Source organism: Monodelphis domestica, chromosome 6, assembly GCF_027887165.1.
Source record: "Monodelphis domestica isolate mMonDom1 chromosome 6, mMonDom1.pri, whole genome shotgun sequence".
Lineage (NCBI taxonomy): Eukaryota > Metazoa > Chordata > Mammalia > Didelphimorphia > Didelphidae > Monodelphis > Monodelphis domestica.
This window is the reverse complement of record NC_077232.1, coordinates 59,372,703-59,399,766: the sequence shown is the minus strand read 5'-3', so window position 1 is coordinate 59,399,766 and position 27,064 is coordinate 59,372,703. Positions and strand designations below refer to the sequence as shown.

General features: G+C 41.8%; 1 protein-coding gene and 1 long non-coding RNA gene across 6 annotated transcripts in view; one reads left to right on the top strand and one right to left on the bottom strand.

Annotated features, from left to right (window-relative positions):
- The window catches only part of LOC130455008 (uncharacterized), a 42,508-nt gene extending 15,994 nt beyond the window's left edge, over positions 1-26,514 (bottom strand). Inside the window, exons 1-2 of the long non-coding RNA XR_008912775.1 lie at positions 26,381-26,514; positions 10,718-10,779 (exon numbers count right to left, since the gene is read on the bottom strand). This is a non-coding gene — a long non-coding RNA (uncharacterized LOC130455008). The remainder of the gene's footprint in view (positions 1-10,717; positions 10,780-26,380) is intronic.
- Positions 24,839-27,064, top strand: part of TEAD1 (TEA domain transcription factor 1) — a 335,258-nt gene continuing 333,032 nt past the window's right edge. Inside the window, exons 1-2 of one of the 5 annotated variants that reach the window (XM_016423443.2) lie at positions 24,839-25,360; positions 26,480-26,632. The gene's annotated coding sequence lies outside the window, so the exon portion shown is untranslated. The remainder of the gene's footprint in view (positions 25,361-26,479; positions 26,633-27,064) is intronic. The other 4 variants (XM_007497110.3, XM_056802056.1, XM_007497109.3 and 1 more) reach the window with 4 other exon arrangements.

Here is a 27,064-nt window from a genome sequence, read left to right as displayed (position 1 = left end):
CAAAATGGGGAAGGGGAGGGAATAAGCATTTATAGAGCTAGGTGCCAGGCAGTGAGCAAAGCACTTTTAATTATTTTTTTATGGGGGCAACTAGTTGATTCAGTGGATAGAGAGCCAGACCTGGAGAAAGGAGGTGTGACCCTGAGCAAGTCATTTAACTCCCAACCCCTACTCCTTACTGCCTTCTGCTCTTGGCTCTAACAACATCAAGACAGAAGGGAAGGGCTTTAAAAATCCAAAAATCAAACATTATTTCATTTCATCCTCACAACAATCCTGTGAGGTAGATGATATTCCAATTTTACAGTTGAGGGAACTGTAGCAAACAGGTTGTGACTTACCCAGGGTCTAACAGCCAGTAAGTATCTGAAGCCAAATTTGAACTCCAGTTTTCCTGTTTCTAAGACCAATACTCTATCCACTGTACCACCTGCTACCTGCATCTGTGTTTGTTTCCAAATGCTTCCTCCCAAGATGTTCTCCTTGTACATTGGCAGGGAAAGAGCTTCTCTGAAAGGACACAAAAAGAGGTATCCATATTAAAGGAAGCAGATATGAAGATGGATCTCAATATCTACTACTTTCTGCCTCAGTTTCCTCTTCCATAAAATGGGAATAATAATATTGTACCATTCATCTTACAAAGATGTTTCAGGGAAAGTGGTCTGTAAACCTTCTAGTACTACAGAGATGTGACTCACCTTTAGAAACCTTGCTGTAAACCAGTGGTAAGTGGTGAGCAGAGTTGCAGGCCTCTTGCCAGGGGCTGCTCAGAAATTTCCCTTCCATTAGGGAAAGATTTGACAGTAGTGATAACCATTCTGAAGGTACCTCAGGCCTTGGCTCCATTGCAAATGGCAGGCCTGCACTAGTCCCTGTTTCGTAGATGCTCTAGGCTGGGAATCAAAGCTACAATGGAATGGGACTGACTCACTTTGCTACCACATTCAGTTAGGGTGTTTTCCATGCCCAGAGGGAAGGGTCACATCCTTCAGATTCAAAAGAGAAGCCAGCTCTGTCCAGCAGCTGAGGAATCAATATCATGGTGTGGAGTTTAAAGACTTGCAAAGGAGTCAAAGAGAATCACCCTTAATCTCTCAACTCTCACCCCCAATCTCTGACTCCCCAATTCCTCTTTCCTCCTCCTTTATTCTTTATGCATCAACCCATAGCCTTCCTGTTTCCCCTCCCTTCATATTCCCTCCACTTCTCATTCATTGCCAATAACTTTTCACCTCGTCATTTCATTTCCCTTCTTTAACCTCTCATATCCCACTTCTTAAGTCACAGTTCTCTTTACTTTCTGCCCTTCTCCCACAATTAACCCCCTTCACTCATCCCTACCTTTCATACTTTGCTTTTAGTGTGCTATCCTTTCTCCCCTAGCTCCCACCCATCTCCTTCTTCCCCATCCTTCATCTTCTTTCTGCCACTCATTACCCACTTCTGGCATGCCTTCTTATTTTTATCTTTATTATAGAAATATTTTATATGAGAGAGAGAGAGAGAGAGAGAGAGAGAGAGAGAGAGAGAGAGAGAGAGAGAGAGTTCCAAGATTAAGAGAGTGAGTTCCAAGATTAGCTCAGCACATTGGCACATTGCCTGGCACACAGTAGGCATTTAATAAATGCTTACTAAGCTTTGAAAGTTAGGTTTGGACCAGATGCTAAAGGGCTTTGTAATGGATAAACAAGTTGTAACAAATAGCTGTGACAGTATTGGAAGGGACCCAAGATTATCTAGTCTGAGATCCAAGGGAGTTAAGTGACTTACCCAAGGTCAACATATCTGGGTTTTAATATGATTCAGAGCCAATATTCTTCCCCCTGTGCTGCATTCATCCCTCACCTCTCTCCTCTTCCTTCTCCTGGGTTCAAATTCTGAAGCTGTTAATGTCCAGGTGACATTGGCCAAATCATTTCACCATTTTGAGGCTTACTTACTTAACCTGTAAAATGAAGGGAGTTGGATTGGATAATTGCTTAATCCCTTCCAGCTCTAAGTATATTTTCTGTTATCTTTCCCCTACCCCCACTTCAGGCCCATTACTATATCCACGGATCCACTTAGCTGTCCTTTAGGTTGGAATTTCCTCATCTGTATAAGTAAAAGGATGGACTCAATGACTTCTGAAGGCTCTTCTAATTCTAGATCTCTGATCCTACCTAGAACACTGAGTATTGAGCAAGATGTGTTGGTGCAGAAAAAACTGTGATTTCCTAGGACAAGGTAAGTAGAGAAAGTCTTCACTATGTTTGTGAACCTGTGTTATGACAGGTTCTTCAACAGTTTACATACAGAGGCCATTTCAGGCTATGAATTTTAATCTTGAATCTACAAGTTTCCTCGATTAAATCTTTATCTGATCCATTACTATTTCCTGGAGATGATTCTAGGCCCTTGAAGCAGTACCCACAGATCTTAAAGTCTGATAGGTCCTAACAAGTTAAAAAGGGTTCTAGTGCAAGGACTAAGTCTCCCATGGGAGTCCTAGTACCAAAAGGCATATCACCAGAAGATAGATGTATAGGCCACTCATTTTGTTCTTAGCTCATTAAACCATTTACTATGGGATCTGGAAGGTGGCGAACATCCAGAATCAGGGAGGAATCCTCATGGAGTCATAGAATCTTGGAATTGGAAAGGACCTCTGGGAGTCAATTTAGTGAAATTGGTATCTGAGCAAACAGTCCTTTCCAGGATACCCAACAAATGGTGGTCTAACCTCCTTTGGAAGATGTCCAAATATAGCTCATTCTGCTTTTAAATAGTTCTAATTGTTAGAAAAATATTTTCCTTGTTGAACTTACATCTATACCCCACTGCCCGTCAGGGTCCCCCTACTAGAGACTAGCTCCTACTTAGGACTTCTGACATCAAAACAAAGAAGCAGAATCTTTCTTCTGCCATGACGATTCTTCAATCAGCTACAAGTGTTTTCTAAGTCTTCTTTTCTCCAGGCTAAACATCACCATGTCCATCAACCTATCTTTGTTTGACACAGACATCATCATCCCATTTGCTTTCCTCTGTGTATTCTGAATGCTCTGTGTGTTAATTATAATAGCTAACATTTATATGACACTTTAAGATTTCCAAAACACTTTCTATATTACCTTCTTCGAGCTTTGCTACAACCTTGTGATATATGTGTTATTATTATCCTTATTTTACAATTGAGTAAACTGAGACAGTCAATTTCTTAATCGATTTGTCTGGGATCATATAGCTAGTTAAATGTCTGAGTTGAAATTCTAACTCAGTTCTTCCTGACACTAAGATTGGCATTCTATCCACTAGAGGGGGAAGCTAGATGCCTCAGTAGATAGAATATTGGGTCTAGAGTCAGGAAGATCTGAGTTCAAACCCAGCTTCAGATGCCTCTTAGCTGTGTGCTCCTGGGCAAGTCACTTGACCATTATCTGCTTCAGGTTCTTCAACTGTAAAATGAGTATTATAATAGCACCTACTTCTCTCTCAAGGTTGTTTGAGAATTAGATGAGGTAAAATGTATAAAGCACTTATAAACACATAAAAGGCACTTAACAACTTCTTATTCTGCAATCCCTGATAGAATGTAAGCTCTTTGAAGTCAGGGACTTTCCTTTTGGTTACTGGATTGCCAGCACCCAGTAGACAGTGGGTGCTGGTGCATTCCCTTCAGAGCTTATCTCTATCCTGTCTATATTTGGTTTGTTTGCAGATTGTCTCCCATGTTAGACTTTGAGCTTCTTTCATGAAGAGACTGCTTTTTCCTTTCTGGGTATACATCGGTGCCTGACATATACTAAGTGCTGAATAAATGTTTGTTGGCTTGACTTGAGTGATGTGGTCTGGAATATGTAGCCAATATATATTTACCACATTTGTGCAGAACATGCACATATATGGAAATGTATATGGCCTGTAACATAAAGCAAATGGGATTTTGTTTTACATATAACACCCATCTATGTACATACACATATAGAATATGACTTATAAGGAATAATTACTCTGTACTTACTGTCTACTGTAAGAATACAGGTTAATTGATTGATTCTAAGAAAGAAAGAGAGAGAGGGAGGGAGGGAGGAAGAGAGAGAGGGAGGAAGGAAGGAAGGAAGGAAGGAAGGAAGGAAGGAAGGAAGGAAGGAAGGAAGGAAGGAAGAAAGGTAGGGAGGAAGGAAGGAAAGAAGGAAGAAAAAAGAAAGAAGGAAAGAAAGGAAGCAAGAAAGGAAACAAGGAAGGAAGGAAAAAGGAAGGAAGAAAGGAAGGAGGAAAGAAAGGAAGGAAGGAAGAGAGAGGGAGGGAGGGAAGAAAGGAAAGAAAGAAAGAAAGAAAGAGAAGGAAGGAAGGAAGAAAGAAAGGTAGGGAGGAAGGAAGGAAAGAAGGAAGAAAAAAGAAAGAAGGAAAGAAAGGAAGCAAGGAAGGAAACAAGGAAGGAAGGAAAAAGGAAGGAAGAAAGGAAGGAGGAAAGAAAGGAAGGAAGGAAGGAAGAGAGAGGGAGGGAGGGAAGAAAGGAAAGAAAAAGAAAGAAAGAAGGAAGGAAGGAAAGAAAGAAGGAAGGAAGGAAAGAAAGAAGGAAGGAAGGAAGGAAAGAAAGAAGGAAGGAAGGAAGGAAAGAAGGAAGGAAGGAAAGAAAGAAGGAAGGAAGGAAGGAAAGAAAGAAGGAAGGAAAGAAAGAAAGAAGGAAAGAAGGAAAGAAAGAAGGAAGGAAAGAAAGAAAGAAGGAAGGAAAGAAAGAAAGAAGGAAGGAAAGAAAGAAAGAAGGAAGGAAAGAAAGAAAGAAGGAAGGAAAGAAGGAAGGAAAAAATAAAGAAAGAAAAAAAGAAGGAAAGAAGGAAGGAAAAAAGAAAGAAAGAAGGAAGGAAAGAAGGAAGGAAAAAAGAAAGAAAGAAGGAAGGAAAAAGAAAGAAGGAAAGAAAGGAAGCAAGGAAGGAAACAAGGAACAAAGCAAGGAAATAAGGAAGAACTTGTATAAAACAAAATGTGCAAATACTTTGTACATGCATGTATACACACATAGGTGGTAGCTTGTAACACATAGAAAACATGTATAACTCACCATGCTCAAAATATATGCATTTGGCAAAGAGGATGTGACCTATAATAGATGACTATGTTGTTTGTATGTAGCACACACATGCACAGAAGACTCACGCACCCTTGTATGTGCCCACACATGCACATACAGATGATGTTGCCTGTAAGGTGCAGTCATCATGCAGAACTTGTACATACACATAAATACAACACCTGTATGGTGTACGCAATTATGGAATCTGAGCTCTGCAGCTTGCAAAAGAGCGCCTTTGGCCCATGAATCAGGATTAAACTCCATAGCGACCAAATCCCTTATGCTCACCAAGCAGGGGGCAGTGATATTTTATTTAATAGAGCTCTTGGTTTTAACAGTCACTTTGAAATGCACACACATCACCACGGAGTCCTTAGAATGGAAGAAGCTGACAGTCCCAGTGCAGGACCAAGGCTAAATATCCATTCTTCCCACTTTGCAGATATCCCAAATCCCATTTTTCATTTCCAACGTGCATGGCTGGCAGTGGACTGTGTCTGTCATCTGAGCACCAGCCTAGGCTGAAGTGTGCCATTCTCCAGCATAGCTCCATTTGATTGCTCTCATCATGAGCACATTTCCCCCTCCCCAGAGAGCTTACTCCCCATAAACTGTACTCTGGAAATTGGTATATGGTTCCCTAATGAGAAAGAAAGAAAGATCCAGAAATAATCTTGAAAGAAGATTTAAAAATATCTGCTCCTAAACATGTAAGAAATGTCCTTTCTACCCTCTTCCTCCTATCCCTAACAACTTTTATTCATAAACAAAAGCACATGGAAAGACTGATCATTTACTAAGAAAACAACCAAACTCGCAAGCCTTGGTTTTATGGTACCAATGATGGCACAAGGATGAAAGCTCAGGTCCCCAAGGGCAGCATTGGGAAAGGTTGGGGGTGGGCACAGTGTAGATGACAACATACAAGGATGTGGGAAAATCATACCCGAGAAATGAAAGCAATAGTGCTCGAATCCAAGAAAAATTGACAAATGGCACCAGTGGGGAGTCTGCCTTGGGAGAGAGGGGTAGTTATACCCAAAGTATAAAACACCAGTTGTTTTTTTCACTTGTGTTCAATTCTTCCTGACCCCACTTGGGGTTGCTTTGGCAAAGATACCAGAGTGGTTCATCATTTTCTTTTCCAGCTCTTTTTACAGATGAGGAAAATGAGACAAAGAGTTAAGTGACTTGTCCAGGATCAAAGAGACAGTAAATGTCGGAGGTCAGATTTGAACTTAGGAAGATGAGTCTTCCTCATTCCAGGTCCAGAACTCTATCCACTGTGCAACATAGCCCCAATTCTGACACAGGCCAACCGCAATTCTGAGGGGGTAAAGTATATATAGGTAAGAGTGGAGACTATTCTCCCAGCTGTCCATCCACACAATCTCTAGTGATATTGGGAAGCCACACCTCCTTCCCTCTGTGTGTCTTTCTGACTTTCTGAGGGGTCTTTCAGCTCAGTCAGATGCTAATCAGGTCTGCCCAGGGCTGCAGGAAAATAGAGTAGGGACCCAGACCACCTTATCACTGGGGGGAAATGTCAGGGCCAAAAAGCATTGTCCTTTTAGCCTGGCAACATCCTTCCTGAGGCATCCTGCTTTGTCTAAGGTCATGCCCAGCACACACCAACCAGACCTCCTACAGGGGACTGTTAGGAAATAGAAATGACTGGGCATAGCCACAGTGGGATGTCACTGGAGAATCAACAAGAGAGAAGTATAAGAATTGTGGTGCAACAGTAAAAGCCATTTGAAGTTAATAAGGCCAACATTTCATGCAATTTCCCAGCATTAAGTGAGCACCTACACACTACACATGAAATACTTCAAGGGCTAGAAAGAAGAAGAGGGCCAAGTCCCTGCTTCCAAAGAGTTTATCATCTGATAGAAAGTAAGACAAATCCACCGATAACTGTAACACAAGGGAAAATGGTGTCTGAAACATAACTTTTAAGTGGGTTCAGAGGAGAAAAAAATCACTTCTGTTAGGGACAGGATCAGGAGAGTTTTCATGGAAGAAGTGATGGCAGGTTCCCACAACTTGGCACAGACACACATGAGACCATAGGGAAGGTCTCAAGAGGCATCAGGGACATCATGAAGCTTCTTTTGAGCTTGTGAAGCCAAGTCACACTGACCTGACCTTTGGGGTATAGTCTGCTTAAGACCTCGGGCAGCACCCTTTAAAGCTGAGTCACGGGGACACCTGAGTAGCTCAGTGGATTGAGAGCCAGGCCTAGAGATGGGATGTCCTGGGTTCAAATCTGACCTCAGACACTTCCCAGCTGTGTGACCCTGGGCAAGTCACTTGACCCCCATTGCCTAGCTCTTACCACTCTTCTGCCTTGGAGCCAATACACAGTATTGACTCCAAGGTGGAAGGTAAGGGTTTAAAAAAAAAAAAAGCTGAGGCACACGTTTGTTTCCAGAAACGTATGTAACAGAAAGGAACTGACACATAGGAAAGGCCAAACAATCCAATGAACATTTTTAAAGCACATGCTACATTCTAAGCACCCTACTAAGTGCTGAAGATATAATTTTTGATAATATTTTATTTTTCCCAATTACATGTAAAAACATTTGATTTTTTAAAAAATTGATGGTGAGGCAGCTGGGTTGCTCAGAGAATTGAGAGCTAGGCCTAAGGATGGAAGGTCCTAGGTTCAAATCTAGCTTCAGACACTTCCTAGCTGTGTGACACTGATCAAATCACTTGACCCCAATTGCCTAGCCCTTATCACTCTACATCTTGGCACCAATACATAATATTGATTCTAAGATGGAAGGTAAGGGTTTAAAAAAATTTTTTTTAATTTTGAGTTTCAAATTCTCTCTTCTTCCCCCCTCAGAAATGATAAGTAATCTGATATAGATTTTACATGTTCAATCATATAAAATATTTTTCCATATTAATCCTTTTATGGAAGGAAACACAAACAAAAAATTTAAGAAAAGAAGTGGGAAAAGCATGTTTTGGTCTAGATTAAAACTCCAATAGCTCTTTCTCTAGAAGCTGATGGCATTTTTCATCAGATTTTTTTTGGATCATTGAATTACTGAGAATAGCTAAGTTATTCACAATTGTTTATCATACAATATTGTGGTTACAACATTCTCCTGGTTCTGCTTACTTCACTCTGCATCAGTTCATGAAAGTCTTTCCAGGATTTTCTGAAATCCTATTGCTTGGCATTTCTTATAACCAATAGTATTTCATTACAATCATATTTGACAGGTTAGCCATTTCTTAATTGATAGGTATCCTGGGGATATAATTAACAAAAAGAAAGTCACTGACTTCAAAGGGGTTTGTAGTCTATTGGAGAGAAGACGTTACACAAAAGTAGACAGGAAGACAATAAAGGGAGAGTGGAGAGGAGGAAGATTGGAGGGTACCCAGCAGAGAGCACCTTGTTCCATGGAGTTGAAGCTAGAAATGGCTCAGATATAGAAAAGAGTGCACAAAAAGTCCATTTTCTGCCTCCTATAAGGGAAGGTAATGAGAAGAATTTGGTTTTCCATTCTCTAGCCCTCAATCAAAGGGAAGGAGAGACTGAGAAAGATGTCATTCAAGGCTTGAGTTAGCAGCATGATGATGATATTAGAGGTGATGAACTTTCAGGGGAGGGGGGATCTTGTTGACAGAGCAGCAAATGCAGATTTGAGTGCACCAAGAAGTCATGTTTTATATAAATAACAAATAACCAAACTTCTCAAAACTACAGTGTTTTCCAGGTCTCATCTGGATCTCTTGTTCCCCACATGTCAATGTTCTCAGCTTTAGAGTCATGGAATAAGGACCATTTTGGAGATACCAGTTCAGAAGTTTGAGTTCTCCCTGATTTTACCTACTCCCCACAAGCAGACAAAGAGAGGGAGAGAATCTCATGTCCTCATTAGGGTTATTGGCAGCAGATACTGCCTGCCTGCTGCTATCCAGATCCACTAGCTCACTTCTTTGATGATAATAAGAAACTGCCCCCTTCTTATGCCTTTTTATATTCCTTCCCTTCATGGAAGATGGAGTGATTATTGTGTATCCATGGTGAGGAACCAGATAGCACTCAAGAAGCCATCTCTATTCTTGCTCTAATAGGTCAGTGCCAGTCTAGAGTTACTATCTGAGCCAATGGTTTTCACACATAAAGCCTTCCTGGTCTGACTCCACACATCCTTGTCTAACCTTATCTTCTTTCTGACGATCTTTCTAAGATCAAAGACTTGGGTCTGGAAGGAATGTTGCTATTGTTAATTTTTGTTTTCAAGGAAGACCAATGGCATCATGATGGGTGATTTCTTAGTGAATTGGATCTTAATGAGGCAGAGTTGGCCAAAGTCATCAGCTTCTTTCTCACTTCCAGAGACAGTAAAGAACAGTGGCAAGACAAAAGTCAGGATGACTGGGGATGGCCCTGAGATACAGTGGCTAACCTTCACGTCTTTGATGTCTTATCAAGCTCTAAGCGTTCTACAAAATTCGCTTCACCTGCATTCCTGGCCAGTGGAACAAATTGTTCTTATATGCTTGTTCTGTCAGAGAAAGTCTCCATATGTTTAGGGTAGACATCTTATTGACTGTCCTTAAACTGGTTTAGCCCTGTGATGGTTTTACCAGAGTGTGGCTGCTGCAGATGCTATAGCTTCTTGAAACCACAGGCGAGAGTTGACTAGAGATCTTCTAGACAAATCCACTCATTTTATAGATGAGGAAATTAAGATCTAGAGAAGTAAAGGAACTCACCCACAGTTGTACACAAGTGTCTGAGCTAAGATTTGAACTCAGGTCTTCTAACTCCAAATCCATTGCTCTTTCCACCATACTATACTTCTTCCTTAGCATTTCAGAAAAGTGAGTACTTCTCCACATCATAACAATTATTTCTTCTTTCCCTTGTACCTTCAAATTCCTTCTAAGAAGGTAAACTGATGCCTCCTATATGGAAACTAGTATTTCCATATTTGTTCTATTGGAATCTTCTCCATGAGCTTCTAAAGTGGTGTGCTTAAGACTTTGAACATATGAAACTAGATCCAGATTGATCTGGTTTCTCTACCTTTAATTAGTTGTCAGTCAAGTACTAGATTTTGTGAATATGTATATATGCAAATATGCATACTTTATTGTTCCCTTTTAATTTCTTGGTTTCCTTTAAAACACAACAGCCACATCTTCTAGAAAGCCTTTCCTTAGTCTTCCTAGCTGCTATTGCTATCCTCTGTAAGGTTACGTTTTATCTGATTTTTACAAGATATCTACTCCCTTAGAATGTAAGCTCCTTGAGGGCTTATCTTTACTTTTTCTTTGCATCCCTAGTTCACAGCACAGTGCATAGTAGATAGTAAGCATTTGATAAATGTTTCTTGACTGATAATATTAAATTCTGTGGGAGTTTTTTAAATTGGACATTATTCCAAGGAAATATACAAAAGTTCTAGCTCTTACAAAGCATACTTCAACAAGTATTAGAGATTTTGTATCAGCTGCTGTTGTGGGAAAGGCAAATATTTCAAGATTCATTAAAGCCTACAATATTTAGTTACACTGTAACTCTAAGGAAAATGTGGCCAAAACCAACAACAACAAAAACAAAAACAAAAACAATTGAGGACCTACAAATAATCTATTCTCAGAAAATAAGAAAAGATGTACCTGGGGACTTGGGAGCTGGATGGGTTGTTGACAATCTACAGGGTGTCATGGATTTCTTGAAACTGAAATAATGAACAATAAAACAAAAGCTTGTAACTATTGCTATGAAGAAGAGTTATTTATCATAAGCAAAACAAAACAAAGATAAGAGTACTGAAAACTGAAAAAAGTCACTTATGAAAATCACTTTTTATTTTAAGGCTACATCAATACTGCTGGCAGAAATCCACATAAGCCTATAAGGTCTTGGCATCTTCATTAGAATGTCAAACATACATCCAAAATGATTTTAAGGGTTTTTTACTTCCAAGGAGCCAGAAAACTACCTCCATTGAGAAAATGATGAATTCTGATCAATATATTTCTGCATTGAGAAGTAGCATTGTTCTAGAATTACTAAAATTCCTTAACAGAGATGGACTATTGAAATACAACCTTGTACTATGTCACATCTCATGAAAGGTTAAGAAATGTATCCAAGAGATGGAGATAAACATACTTTAGTAGCCTGGGAATTCACTTGAGTTAAATCTCATTGGAAACATGGGGAAGGGGCAGATAGGTGGCTGAGTGGGAGAGAACCAGACCTTGAGATAGGAGGTTCTGGATTCAAATTTGGCCTCAGACACATCCTTGCTGTGTGACTCTAGGCAAGTCACTAAACCTCCATTTACCTCTTATCACTATTTTGCCTGGGAACCAATACATAGAATTGATTCTAAGACAGAAGAAAGAAGAAAAAGTTTTATGAAGGAGGAGGAAGAGAAGGAGAAGGAAAAGGTGGAGAGGGAGAAGAAGAAGAAGATGATGATAAAGAAGATGAAGATTAAGAAGATGATGAAGAAGATGAAGATGAAGAAGATGATGAAGATGAAGAAGATGATGAAGATGAAGAAGAAGAAGATGAAGATGAAGAAGATGAAGATGAAGATGATGAAGAAGAAGATGAAGAAGAAGATGAAGATGATGATGAAGAAGATGATGATGAAGAAGATGAAGAAGAAGATGAAGAAGAAGATGATGAAGAAGAAGATGATGAAGAAGATGAAGAAGATGATGAAGAAGAAGATGAAGAAGAAGATGATGAAGAAGAAGGAGGAGGAGGAGGAGAAAAAGAAAAAAGGAAGGAAGGAAGGAAGGAAGGAAGGAAGGAAGGAAGGAAGGAAGGAAGGAAGGAAGGAAGGAAGGAAGGAAGGAGGGAAAAAACCTATGAGCTATAATCAAGGCAAGACTTGGGAAAATGTTTGTCAAAGGTAAATTTAATATAGTGATTATGATTTCATGGTGAAGAATTAAAGAACATGTCAACATCTTGTGAAATTTGACATTTGTGTACCTATGATACATGAGTAAAGCTATAAAAAAGGAAAGATAGGGCATTTTTAGGAGACAAAGAATAGCCTTCTTTTGACTGGAGTATAAGCACATATAAGAGAATATTAAAGAAACAATACTAGAGTAAAAATAAATGAATATAACAAAAGGAAGACATTGCATCTTGAATTTTTAAGATGTGAAAAAAAATGTAAGGCTTATTGTGTGTCAATAAATGTAACAGTTTCACTTTGTCCCCCGTAATTTGCACACCATTGTACAAGTTCCCCTGTATTGTCATCCTCTAAAGTAGAAGGTCCCTTCCTTCAGGTTACTTTAACTCAGGTCTCCAGCTGCTACATAGATCCCCAAGAGGGGCTTCCCCTCCTCTATCAGAGGAACTGTGCAAGACTCTCCCAGGTTCGTGCATGACCCCAGGGAATACAAACACAGACATAGTGGGGAAGTCACCCAGGTAACCAGACTCCCCAGAGCTGCACTCTTCTGCCAAGAAGAGGCCTCACCTGATACTTTTGATCTTCCTCTTTCTGACACAATCGGATCTAGGGCCATAGTTTAAGGGTCAGTTTAGGAAAACAGGTCCATAGAAGTGAGCTTATCCTGCTTTGAACTGTTCCATAAAGGCATCCAAAGAATGGCTGGTGCCCCCCTGAAGACAACTGTAGCAGCTGTTTTATTCCTGCCCCCGCAGTTCAAGTCCTCTGACTTCCTGCTTGTGGTAACAGGTGGCATTTGGGTGGGGTTCTTGACAGATGGCAATGCAGGGGAAGGGTATCCAATGTAGTGGGAAGGACATGGGTAAAGCTACCAAAAAAAAGGGGGGGGAAGGAGGGGCATTTCTAGGGGACAAAGAGTAGCACTGTTTGGCTGGAGTATAGCACATGTAGGAGAATAGCAAATAAACAAAGTCAACAGGAAGTTGGTTCTAGGTTGTGGAAGGTCTTGAATGACACCCTAAAAAGTTTGGGCTTTATTCTATAAATCATGTGAAGACACTAAAGATTTTTAAGTTCTTGCCTGGAGTTCTGTATTGAGCCATCTTTTTAAGGAATATAAATCTTGTAATGGTGAGCAGATTGTGACATAGATTTAGAGGTGGGAAGACATTAATTCAACTCCCTCTTCTTAAAAAATGGAAAAATAGAGGTGACACAATAATAATAATGAATACCAGCTAACTTATTTATAGACCACATTAGAGTTTACAAAGCACTTTACAAATATTATCTTATCTCATCTTTTAAAAAACCCTTACCTTCTTAAAATATGTACTAAATATAAACTCCAAGGCAGAAGAGCAATAAGAGTGAAGTAACTGGGGTAAAGTGACTTGCCCAGGGTCACACAGCTAGGAAGTATCTAAGTCCAGATTTGAACCCAGCATCTCCCAGTTCAAGCCTGGAACTCTATCCCCTGAGCCACCTGGCTTCCCCTCTCTTATTTCATCTTCACCACAACCTCTGGAGATAAATGCTATTATTATCAATATCATTTTACATATTAGGAAACTAAGGCTGACAGAAATTAAGTGGGTTGCCCAGTTTTCACAGCTAGTTAAATATTTGAGCTGGATTTAAACTCAGATCTTCTTGACTCTAAGTCCTGAAGTGATTTGCCCAAGGTAGTAAGTATACAAACCACAAAGTGCAAATTAAGAATTTGAACTCAGGCTCCGTGACAACAAATCCAGTACTATATTCTCTACCAGTGAACTTTTAAAAAAAGTATATTTTTGGTAACTCTTCCACATCACAACTTTCTCCATCACAGTTTTGATACATCAAGGGTGGGCATAAGAAATTAATTGGAAATTTTTTTTGGGGGGGGGAGTTTTGCAGAAGCCACAGATGACATGTTAGGACTAGCAGACAACACAGAAAAAGTTTAGAAAGTCAGAAATGCACCAATATGCATAATATCAACCTATTTTATCTTTTAATATAAATGTAAACTTTTTTAAAAGTTAAAACAAGTAAAAGTTTAATGTTTGCACAAAGAATGTGAAAGGAAATGCAGAGATATTTTTTAAAGTTTAGTGACTCATAAATGCCTAAAATATATGTATTATTATGTACAAGATTACTTTACAGTATGTATTTTACTGTGTAATAACATAAATGAACAGTTATACAACTTTAAAATGTTCTTCTTTACATGGTATTTTTACTTAACCTTAGCCTATGACCAAATATTTAACCCAAATTTTAAAATAAAGTACTGTAAACACCCCATAAAAGGAAAAAGAAAAAAATTGGATACCTGTAATTAGTTTCCTTTGTAATATCAAGCCTTTGGTTTTGTTTTTAATTTAAAACCGTGATTCTGAGTATGGGTCCATAGACTTCACCAAGCTGCCAGAAAGGTCCCCAACATTCAAAAAGACCTTGGCCTCAACTCCATGCCTTCAGGATTAAGAAGACGGGGAACCTAAGGCTAAGTAGTAGCCCTCCAGTAGCCTAGGAAATGAGGGTTTGAACTAGCAGCCCAGATGTTTGGGAAGTTAAATGGACAGGAATGAATTGTATATGAAAGTAGAGAGTAAGGGATGTGTGAAAAGGTATGATAGTATAACACAGTGGCCTGGAAGACCTGAGTTCAAACCTGTCTCATACAATTTCAAACTGTGAAAGCCTGGGCAAGTTGCCAAACCTCTCTTGGCCTCAGTTCTTCATCTGTAAAATGAGAAACTTGATGGCCTTTAGAACGTTCCTACCATCTCTGGATCTAGGATCCAGTGAGGTTCAAACGCTTTGAGCCTAGACAACTGGGAGGATTGTAGAGGCAATCACAAAAACTGGGATCTTGGGAGGAAGAGCTCATTGGGAGAAAGGATGATGAATTTGATTTTGGACACATTGAGTTCAAAGTGCTAGTGAAAAAAGGGAGTACAGCTTTGGAGAGAGAATGGGACAGGAGAGTCATCTGTTTGCCTGTAATACAAAATATGGAAAGGGTGAGGTTCCTAAGGAAGAGAAAATAGAGTGAAGGACAGACTCTTGGGAAAAGACTCTCAACCTGTAGAAGGAGAAAGATGTGGATCCAGGAGAGGAGGGTTCAAAGAAGGAGGATAGGAACCAGAAGAGTCCACTGTTATGGAAGCCAGGTAAGGAGAGGAATCATCCAGAAAGAGGGATTGCTCAGGAGGGTCAAGTAGAAGGGTGACTGAGGAAAGGCTCTTTAATTTGATTTGATCCTTGGAGAGAGCAGTTTTAGGAAGGATGTGGGAAAGGAAACCAAAATGAATAGTATTAAAGAGTAGCCTCAGCTAAACTGTCAATAAACACTTATTAAGTACCTACTATGTGCCAGGTATTGTGCTAAGGGCTGAAGATATAAAGGAAGGCAAAAAATAGTTCCTACTCGCAAGGAACTTACAGTCTAATGGAGGAGACAACATATGAACAATTATGTACAAATGGGTCATATGCAGGAAAAAATTGAAAACAATCAACTTCCTAAAGGAAAGGCTTTCTAAAAGGGACCCGATTTTAGTTTAGTGAGTAGAGGCTAGTCTTTATCTTTTTTTTAATTTTATTTATATTATCGCACAAAACACATTTCCATAATGGTCATTGTTGTAAGAGCAAACTCATACATAACCCAAATCCCAAAATAAAAGGAGGACTCCACCATATCTTCCTCTGGAGGTGGGTAGCATTCACTTATGTGTCTTTCAGGATTGGCCCAGATCATTACATTGCTGAGAGTAGCCAAGTTTTCACAGATAATCATCATATGATACTGGTGTTATTGTGTATGATGTTCTCTGGGTTTTGCTTATTTTGCTCTGCATCAGTTCATGCTGATCTTTATAAATCATCTTGTTCATCATTTCTTACAGCATAATAGTATTCCATCACCATCATGTACCACAATTTGTTCAGTCATCCTCCAATGAATGGACATCCCCTCAATCTCTAATTCTTTGCCACCACAAAAAGAGCTGCTATATTTTGTCCCAGTAGGTCTCTCTCCCCCCCCCCTTTTTTAATCTTTTTGGGATACAGATCCAGTAGTGGTATTGCCAGATCAAAGGGTATGCACCGTTTTATAGAGGCTACTCTTTCAAGAAGAAATTTGACAAGGAAAACAAAGAGAGACAGGATAGCCCGAAAGGAGGAGCAGATATGAAAAAAAAATGTTTATGGTTGATAATGGTGTTGAAAAGACAGGGGAGGCCTGACATATAGTGAAAGTGGAGGAGATGAATGCCAAAAGAGAAGACACTGAAGAGATAAAAGACAGGTGATAATGGATGGAGCATAATCATAGAGTAGTGAAGAGGAGGGAGGGGGAGCAAAGAACTCTGGGAAAGGTCTTCCTCTAAGCTGTATATATTAGAAAAAGGAGTCCAGAACCAGGAAGGTGATTTTCTGGCTGACCTCTTTCTTGGTCAGACCATAACCAGAGTGCTGTGGCCAGTGTTTTGGGTAGGATATTGACAAATTGGAGTTGGTCCAGAGGAGAATAACCAGAATGGTAAGTGGATTGGCAATCATGGGCTGGGGATGTTTAACTTGGAGAAGAGAAAGCCTAGAAGGGAGGGACAAGATTTCTGTCTTCAAGTCTTTGCCGTGTGGAACAGGGATTTGGTTTGTGCTGTTTAGACAGAGAGCAGAACTATGAGCAGTGGTTGGAAGTTATAGGGACACAGATTTTAGCTACACATAAGGAAGCATTTTAATTAAGCAAACATTCATCACATCACTACTATATCTAATACATTTCGCTAGGTACTAATACAAAGATGAAACAAAACATAGTCTCTTTCCTGCAAGGAGTTTAAGATCTAGTAGAAGGGGTGGTAGCTAGATAGCATAGTAAATAGGCCTGGAAATGGGAGGACCTGGGTTCAAATCTAATCTTAGATACTTCCTAGCTATATAACCCTGGACAAGTCATTTAACTCCATTTATCTAGCCCCTGTTTTTCTGCCTTAGTTATTACTAAGACAGAAAATAGGGGTGATGAAAGACTTATGACTGGGAATGCTATCCACCTCCAGAGAAAGAACTGTTGAAGTCAAATAGATGCAGATTCAAGCATATTATCTTTCACATCAATATATTTAAGGTTTTATTTGGGGGTTTTGGTTTTGTATGAGAGTGCTCTTATAACAGTGAACAATATGGATGTATATTTTTCACAAAAACAAAAAGAAAATTAAAAAGGAAAAAAGAAAAAAAATTTAATTTAATTTTTAAAAGAAAGAGTTATAAAATAAAACCTAGTATTAGGAATAAAGAAAATATATAAATACTGCAAAGGGAGTTGATCTTTGATCTACCTCTTGGCCCAGAATGTAATTACAAGGAAGGAAAAAGCATTTCTAAGTGTTCACTATGTACCAGGCACTGAAGTTATATTTTACAAATATTATTCCATTTGATTCTCATAACAATCCTGGGAGGGTGGAGCTATTATTATTCCCATTTTACCATTGAGGAAACTGAGGCAGATAACATTTTTGTGATTTGTCCAGGATCAAACAGCTAGTAAGAGTCTGAGGTAGGATTCTAACTCAGGTCTTCCTGACACCAGACCCAGCTTCCTACCCCACTGCAAGTCACCTAGCAGCCTAGGTGTTAAGTACTGTTTTTGCTTTTTTATCTCAACGTTTTGTCCAGTTCCTAGCCCATAGTTAATGATTAATAAAAACTTGTTGACTGACTGGAAAGCTATCTGTAAAGGCACATCTATTCCCTGATCCTTTCATGATGATGTGAACACTTTAATGGAATTAAAGGGAACGACCATATCAGATAAGCAAAAATTAGATGTGCTTTGCAGGGTTTAAAATAGTGAAGAGCTAGGAATCACATTCATTTTGGGAGAGTAAAACATTCAGAAGAGTTTTGTGGAGGAGACTCCTTTGGTTGGGGGAAGAGGGGATTTCTCTCTCCTTTTTTTCCTTAGACCATAGTAGCATCTAGCAGCAGAATGAGACCTCCATCCAGAAGTCTGAGAGTTCAGCAGTTGGAAAGAATTGAAGGAATGTTTGAGGGAACATTGACACAAACTCTAGACAGGCCCAGATACAGAAAGGTAGATGTGTGAGGGCAAAAGCAAATTTAAGTCAGGGTAGCAAAAAAAGAGGAAGGGGTATAGAAAGTGAAAGATCCTGGGAATGCTGCTGAGACGCCTGCCCAGAAGAGATACTACACTCTAGGGCAACATTGGTGAAGTATTCACATGAGGGCCCACCTGTCGGGGGGGGGGGGGGCTCCATTCCCCTTCTTCCCAGCACCCAAAGACATTTTTTGCATGCCTTGCCCCTCTGTCCAGCTGCCCAAAGGGAGCACTTCAGCTCTCTGGGGTAATGCGGTAGGGGGTGGGGGGAAAGGAGCAGCTCTCAGACAGCTTGAAGTTGCAGTTTGGGCATGTGAACTTGAAAACCTTCGCCAATGCTGCTCTAGGGTGACTCTGTGACAGAGAGTATGAAAGAGAAAAAGGATTTCTTAACATTGTAGTATTGGAAATAGTGATGAATTGGCTTACACGTAGGTGTATCCCACTAGGATTAAGTTTAATTTTTGGCCCACTCAGCCCACAGGTGGCGATGTCTTCTTGTGGGGGAGAGCAGCACTGGTTTCTCTATGATGATTGTAGCTACTCTTCTTACAATGTTATCTTAGTAAATGCCTTAGCTAAGACCTAATCATGTCTTCTGGCTGATTGTTAATGGGAAGCACACAGGAGGGGGTTTGTAAACTCAGGTTTTAGTAGTACTCCCTACAGGATTATCACTGGAACCCACTGAAAATAGACATCCCCCAGATACCTAAAGTGAGTGCAGATTGGGGAATTGCTTAGAAATAGTGCTCCATTAAATCTAAATTACAGATGGTGAAAATATAACAAGGGCAGTTATGTGGTACAGTGGATAAAGTGCTGGGCCTGAAGTCAGAAGATTTATCTTCTTGAATTCAAATCTGGCCTCAGACACTAGCTGTATGACCCTGAGCAAGTCACTTAACCCTTCTATGACCTCAGTTTCCTCATCTGTAAAATGAGCTGGAGAAGGACATGGCAAACCACTAGAGTATCTTTGCCAAGAAAAGCCCAAATGGGATCATGAATGGTCCAACATGACTGAAAACTACTCAACAACCACAAAATGTATAAGAATGGCAACAAAGAAAGAAACATGAGAGATTTAAGAAGAGAGAGTTCCCTTATAGTTGGTATGATCAAAGAGCGCTTGGGAGAGGACATGATACCTAAGCCAAGCCTTGAAGGAGTAGAGACCATTCTGGATGTAGAAGACACTAGACACAGGCAGGTAGGGGCAGTTTGAGACTAGGGATTTGTTAGGAAGTAGTACATATAGTAGGGCAATAGTATTTTAGATGGATGGAAAGGTAGGTTGGAACCAAATTTTTGAGGAATACAAATGCTAGGCTAAGTAATTTGTGTTTTATTTCATAAACAATCAAGGATCCCTGAAAATGTCTGAACAGGAGAGTAACATGATTAGACTTGGGCATTAGAAGATCATTCTCAATCATTAGAGCTGTCTGAAAATGGAATGGGCTGTTTTCTGGGTATATGGGGCGATGGTGTTGAGTGCCCTATTGCTGGTGGTCTCCAAGTACTTTCTAATTTTTTAAAAAACTCCTACCTTCTGTCTTAGTATCAGTTCTAAAACAGAAGAGTAGCAAGGGCTAGACAATGGTGGTTAAGTGACTTGCCCAGGGTCACACAGCTAGGAAGTCTTTGAGAGAACATTTGAAGCTTTCTAAGTTTTAAAGAACTACAGAAATGTGAGTTATCATGCTGATAGTCATCAGATGCTCTAGGGAACATTAATGCTTTGTGTGGGAATTGTATAAGATGAGCTCCAAAGTTTCTTTTCATGTTGAATGAAGACTATGATTTTATAAATTTGGTTGATCAGAATCAGAGAAAGCTGAAGGATATCTGAGAGGTTATTTAGTCCATACCTCCTCCCTTGTTTTATAGATGAGGAAACTGAGGTCCAGAGAGATTAAATTACTTGTCTAAAGTCACATGGGCTTAAAACCTTGGTTCCCCAACTGTTGGTACTCTTTCCATTGAAGGTTGGATTGTTTCAGTTATTTCTTGACATACTTAGAGAGGGAAAAAGAATAGTTTTGGGTACCTGTTAAAAATATTTGGCAATAAGCGTCATAATTTCAGTCATAAATTGGGACTGTGGCCACTGATCAGAGAAAGAATATTATAGGGAAAGCACCATCAAAGAGGCAGACATGACAGGTGGTATGGTGCAATGGAGAGATTACTGGGCTTTGGAGTTACAGGAAGAAAAAATTCAAATTCTGACTATGTCACATATTACCTGTGAGACCTTGGACAAGTCACAACTTCTGGGCCTAAATGTCCTCTCTAACATTAAAGGTCCTTTCCAGCTCTTGATCTATGATCCAAGTTAGGAAGAGGCTTCAAGGAGCCAGTACTACTCTATACTGCAGTGTAGCTGTCTTTGTCTATAAGCAACTTATTTGTCTAAGGAACCTAGCCTTGCCCAGGTAGATAAATGTGTGTGTTTTTTTAAACCCTTACCTTCCATCTTGGAATCAATACTATGTATTGGTTCTAAGACAAAAGAGGGGTAAGGGCTAGGCAATGGGGGTCAAGTGACTTGCCCAGGGTCACACAGCTGGGAAGTGTCTGAGGTCAGATGTGAACCAGGACCTCCCATCTCTAGGCCTGGCTCTCAATCCACTAAGCTACCTAGTTCCCCCCCTCACCCCCACCCCGGCCCCTTTTTTTGATGAAGGGATGAAAGGACTGAAAACAGGTTTCTTTTGTTAGTAGAAAGTCTGGGCAAGACAAAAGAAATTTCAGGACAATCAGCAACAGCACTCAAAGCAGCTAGAAATATCTTGAGCTTTGAATAAGTCCTGTAAGAATTGCAATTAATTAATTAATTAATTTTTACCCTTACCTTCTTCTTAGAATCCATGTCAATTCTAAGAAGTGTGGTAAGGGCTAGGCAATTGGGGTTAAGTGACTTGCCCAGGGTCATATGGCTAGTAAGTGTCTGAGGCCAGATTTGAATTTAGGAAAATGAGTTTTCCTGACTCTAGGCCCAGTACTCTATCCACTGTACTACCCAGCTATCTAAACTTGGGATAGTTCTATAAGTAAGAGAGAAGTTTAGTTAAAAACTGTTTATAAGAGTGAAACTTAGAGACAAGAGTACTTTACTTGTCTGCGAGTGTTTTATTATTTTTAACTTTGTTCTAACTTGTAAAAAAATCTTGTCATGGATTATTAAAAATGTACCATCAATTTAATATTGTTTAAAAAGTGGAAACATACATAAATGATTGAGTGCCATATTTGCTTTTCTCTCAGTTAACTATCCCTGCAAAAAGTCAAAATGTTGGGTTTGCACATCCATAAATATACATAGTTGTTCACCTGGAGCCAGCCAGTCCAGCCAACCACATGAGAACATAACATGTGTGATTCTAATGTAGGTCATCTTGCAACCACAACATACTGAACATCCAGTTTTAAGAGAGTTGGGAAATATGGGTCTAAAAGAGGCATGCAATGTTTAAATCACAATTCCTTTCAGCCTCTGTTTTCTAATCTATAAAATGGGTCTGAGGATATTTCTCTTCAAAGACAGTAATCCCAAGACTGAGTTAAAATTTGTTTCTGACCCTATAGAATTAACCCTTGTTTATAAATAAAGGACCAAAGATTATCAAGTGAAATAGGAAAATGAATTTATTTCTAAATTTTGGGAAATTTATATCTGGGTATTTTTGTTGTTTCAGGAATGTTAAACTTTTTTGAAATGATCCTTTTTGGATTTTTCTTAGCAAATACTGGAGTGGTTTGCCATTTCCTTCTCAAGCTCATTTTTCACATGAAGAAATAGAGACAAGCAGGGTTAAAGGACTTGTCCAGGGTCATATAGCTGATAAGTATGTGAGCCCATATTTAAACTTAGAAAGATGAGTTTTCCTGACTCTAGACCCAGTACTCTCTCCACTGTATCACCTAGTTTCCTATATCTGGGTATAGTCCCAGTATTTATGAGTTTAATACCTGGAAATTTCTTTGAGTTACTTACCTGGAAGATTATGTCAATCAGAGAGAGAAATATCAACATGACTTCGTGCTTACCCTTTCACTAATAACACTTTTAGAGGGCATCTACGCCATTTTTAGTCACTGAGTTTCAGGAGACATTCTAGGAACTAGGGAAAACCCCACTCAGGGTGAGAACCCGTAACCATTTTCATTCTAATGTCAAATGAAAATTGGGTTGTGAAACCTTGTGTTGAGAACCATGAGAAAGCCACAACCAACTTCAAGAGGAACTTCTCTAAAAGGAGGCCAAGACACGAAGGAAGCACTGACTTAGGAATCAGCAGACCTCAGTTATATCATTGTTCTGCAACTTAATAACAGTGTGACCTCATCCAAGGTCATTTGACCTTTCTGAGATCCTTTCTCATATGCCTACCTCAACTGACAGGGCTGGGGAGAGTCTTCTATTTGAACAGATGAAGGTGAAAGGAGTCACCCTTCACTTTCTGCCACAGTACTTTTCCTTATGCATTCCCCTACGTGAAAATCTCTCAATAGTTGCTTATCAAATGAAATCCAAACTCTTTATCCTGGTTTTTAGGGATAAATATACAGTCTCACACCAAACTAGCTTTCCAGGCTTACTTCCCTTTGCTCCCTCTATTGTATACTCTGTGTTAGCACTGGATGAGCTCCTTTGTCTCCTGATTGCTTCTCTGATTCTTCAGTTCTGCCCACCAGTCCATCTTTCTGATATATACTGCCCTTGTCAACTCTTCTCATTTTGACCTAAATGTTTCCTTATAAATAAGGTGTCCTTTTCTAGACATATATTAGACTCCTGTTTCTCAGGCATACCTCATAGCCTCTCTCACATGACCTTTTGCAGTTGAAGCCTGCACAGTATATTAGAGTGCTAAACTCAGAGAGGAGGGATATGAGTTCGAATTTGGCCCCTGATGATTATTTCTGTGCATTTACCTTCTCTTGGTCTCAAATTCCTCATCTGTAGAAAATAAGGCAGCTAGGTGGCAAAATGGATAGAATGCCAGACTTATCTTCCTCATTTCAAATCTGGCCTTAGACACTTAGTAACTGTGTGACCCTGGGCAAGTCATTTGATCCTGTTTGCCTGTTTCCTCATCTATAAAATGCTGGAGAAGGAAACAGCAAACTACTCTGTTATCCGGAGAAAAACCAAAATGAAATCACAAAGTGTCGGATAGGGCTGAACCACATCAAAAATTGGGGAAGTTGGCTTAGATGACTGCTAAGATCAATTCCAGGGTAAGTCCTGGAGTGAGGAAGAGTTCAAGTCCAGCCTCAGACATTTATAGTTTGACTCTGGGCAAGTCATTTAATCCTGCTGCCTAGATGATAAGAGCAGGGACCTTTTAGGGTTGTTGTGAGGATCACTTGAGATAATAATGGTAAAGTGCCTGGCACATAGTAATTGCTATATACATTTTAGCTATATTATTATAACTATAGCCTATAGGTATTTTCTGATCTCTGGGTCGATATATTTGATCATGCTTATAAAACATGACTGATTCAGTACACTTCCATCAGCCAGAAGTGATCAGTCGTTTCTAAAGCCACTCAGACTACTTGGTTTGAACGTCACTACACATTTTATGCGTTCTAACTTGTTTTTAGGGTAATTTGTGTGTATCCCTTTCTTCTACTCATTGGATAACCCATTGGAGATAAAGCATAAGCTTGAGGAATGAACGGAAGGATAGGTTTTCAAGATGGCAAACTCCCTTTCTCCAGTGTCAGCATGATCTCCATGACATAAGCTTCCAAGGACTGTAGAATTTTGACCTCAGTCTCTAGCTTATTGGAGAGGAGGAGGGTAGAAGAGAGTGGTCCTGACCTGTGCTCACCAGGAACTTCTGGTGAACAAACTTCCTCTACCAAGCAACTGCTCGGTTACCTGAAGCAATGAAAAGTTAAGTGATTTGCCTAGGGTCACACAGAACGTGAGAGACTGGTACTACAATACAGGTCGTCCTGACTCCAAGGCCAGGCTGGCTACCTATTGCCACGCTTTCATTAATGAACGTCTGCTATTGCTCAGGTTTCTGAGCCAGGTTTTGTGGCTCTTATGCGATAGTGCAATTCCCATTTTGCAGACAGGGAAAAATGAGGTACAGAAGATGGAGGGCAGGCCACTTTCCCAAAGTTCTTACAACCAGGCAGGCGGCCCTTCGCGGAAGGGGAGAGAGAAAGCCTCGGTTCTTTCAGGTAACTTGATCTCGGCTTCCCTCCCTCCCACGGGGGACAAGGTGCCCGGCCTCTTCTGCTCTTCTCTGCGCCCCGCCCTAGTTACGGACAAAGCGGGAGCTCCGGGGTCCGCAGCGAAAGAGAAACTCCACCCCCCAATCCAGAGCCAAGTCGCCCGGAGAGCAGGCCAGCCGTGGCTTCCCAAGGAGCACGGCGAGGACAGCGACTCAGGATCACTGCGCGCCTGGGCCCGGGCCTCAGCCCTCGGCTGTCTCCTGGAGTCCGTCCATCCCTTCCCCCTCCTCTCCTTCCCTTTCTCCTCCTCTTCCCTCTTCTCCTTCCTTTCCCTCTTTTTCCCTCCTTCTTGTCTCCTCCTCTCCTCCTTCGTCCCTCCTTCCTCGGGCTCCACCTCCTCGCTGCCCTGGACTTCCCTATGACGTCACCGGCGGCGGCAGGCCCCGCCCCCGGTCCCCGGGCGGCCGGCTGCATGACGTCACCAAGGTCCCACCCCTCCTGAGCGAGTTCGGTCCTCGCGTTCATTTCATTCCTCTTCTCATTCCGAACATTCTTAGCATCGCTCGCGCCGCGCCGCCCGAGCCCAAACAGCCGCCGCGGCCGCCGCCGGCTCGCGGGCACCGCTAAGCACTTTTTCAGACTTGATTAAATCCTGCGGGCAGCTCTGGGCAGCTGGGCCCGGGCAGCCTCTCATGCAGTGAAACCCATAAAAATAGCCGGCAGGAAAAGACCCCGGCCGCGCAGCCCCGGGGAGCCAAGGGAGCGGGGAAGCGGGCACCGGGGAGCAGAGCAGAGCAGAGCCGGGCTGGGGCCGGGACTGGCGGAGAGGGGCGGCTGGGCCAGCCAGGAGAGGTGGAGAGGTGGGGACCGCCAGGGCCGGGGCCGGGGGCTGGGGCCGGGCCGAACCGGGCCAGGCCGGGGGGGGGTGGAAGAGACACCGGAGAGTGGGAGCAGCGCCGGGCGCTCGCGGTCAAGAAGTTTGCAATTGAATTGCAAGAACCGGGAGGTGTTTTTGCAAAGGTGGAGTGGAAGGTAAGTTTCTGTTGGGGGGTGATGGTGGTGGTTGCGGCTTCGCAGGGACCCTTGCACGAGCGTCACCCTCTCTTTCCTTTCTCCCTTCTGAGCTCTGTCTGCTTTGTGTGTGGCGGGCGGGCGGGCCGGCCGGCGGGCAGCGGGCGCGGGGCGGGGGATGGGGGGGTCCTCCTGTTATTTTCCCCTGACCTCCTTCCTCCGGGCCGCTGACCCCCCTTCTTCTTCTCCTCCCCCTTTGCCTCCCCCGGGCCCCCTGCAGGTGACCCGGGAGCGCGGCTGGGGGGTGGGGGTGGTGGTGGGGAGGCGCGAGCTGGGGAAGGTGTAGAGCGCGGTCGGTCTGTCCGAGGGCTGGGCTGAGCTAAGCTGAGTTGAGCCAGGGTGTGGGGAGGGATCGGAGCAGAGAAGACGAGAGTGAGCGCGAGCCTGGCAAGTTGTTGAAATGGAGTTTTGCTACGGAGTGTGAAGCCGGCGCTGCAACAGGCGGCTGCTCCCGTTCCAGCCCTGCTCTTCCTGTGGCTGCTTTCCCTGACTCAAGTGTTTCTCACTCAGCCTCACACACTCCCTCAAACACACACACACACACACACACACACACACACACACACACACACACACACACACGCAGCGCTCTTGCTCTCACCCCCTCCCTTCTGGCTTACACACACACACACACAAACTCAGACACACACAAGCGCGCCACACACGTACAAAAACCCTTGACATTTTTCACATATTTCGCCAAGAAGGAAGAAGTTAGTAGGAGCGAACCGGAGGCCGGGTGGAGGAACAACCGCCACTGCCGCCTTGCATCAACCTCGGCCCGGCTCCGGCCCCAGCCCCAGCCCCGGCCGCGGCGGCAGCAGCAGCAGCAGTAGCAGCAGCGCGCAGCCAGCCTGACATGAGCCGGTGCAGCCCGGTGCCCTGAGAGTGCCCGCCTCCGAAATCCAGCAGCAGACACATACACACACACAGACGCAGACAGGCAGGCAGACAGACAGACCGACAGACAGACCGACCGACCTCGGACTCCCGGGCTGCCTCTTAGAGTGGTGTATTTGGGGGCTTTGAGGGGCTTCTAAAAGATGAAAGAAGGCATGTTCTTTTCTACTGCTTCCCTAGAACTGCTGCTGCTGCCGCCGCCGCCGCTGCTGCTTAATTGCACATTCAAGTGGAAAATTTTCGGGAGTCAGCAGAAACATTGTGTCCCCAAAAGGCTAAGTCGCAGTTACCACCAAAGCCAGGAGGAGATTCTCCCTGGAAAACTTCCCTTCGGTAGGAAACCTAGGGGTTATTTGTTTGCTTACGGACCCAGAAAAGATCCCAAGGAGAAAAGCGAAAAGCGGAGCGGGTTGTGGTTACAGCCTTTGTTCAGCTCTCTTAGTCCCGGTTTCCCAAAGTCCTGCCGTACACACTCGAAAGGGAGTGAGAAGTTGTTAAGAATCTTTTCCTTTTCTTTGCCCGGGTTTTGCTTGCTTTATTTTCTCGAGGCGGAGCAACATTTTTATGTAGCAGAAAAACACTGGGGGTTGGCTGAGACTTCTTACAAAAAAAATACAGATCACGATTTTTATTTCTATTCACATTTTCAGAAAATGTTTTAAGTTGCATAGTGTTACTGTATAAAAACATTTATGAAACAATGAAATACCAGCCACCACCATTTCTCTAGAGACTTGTTAACTTATTAGAAGCAAGTGGCTGCCT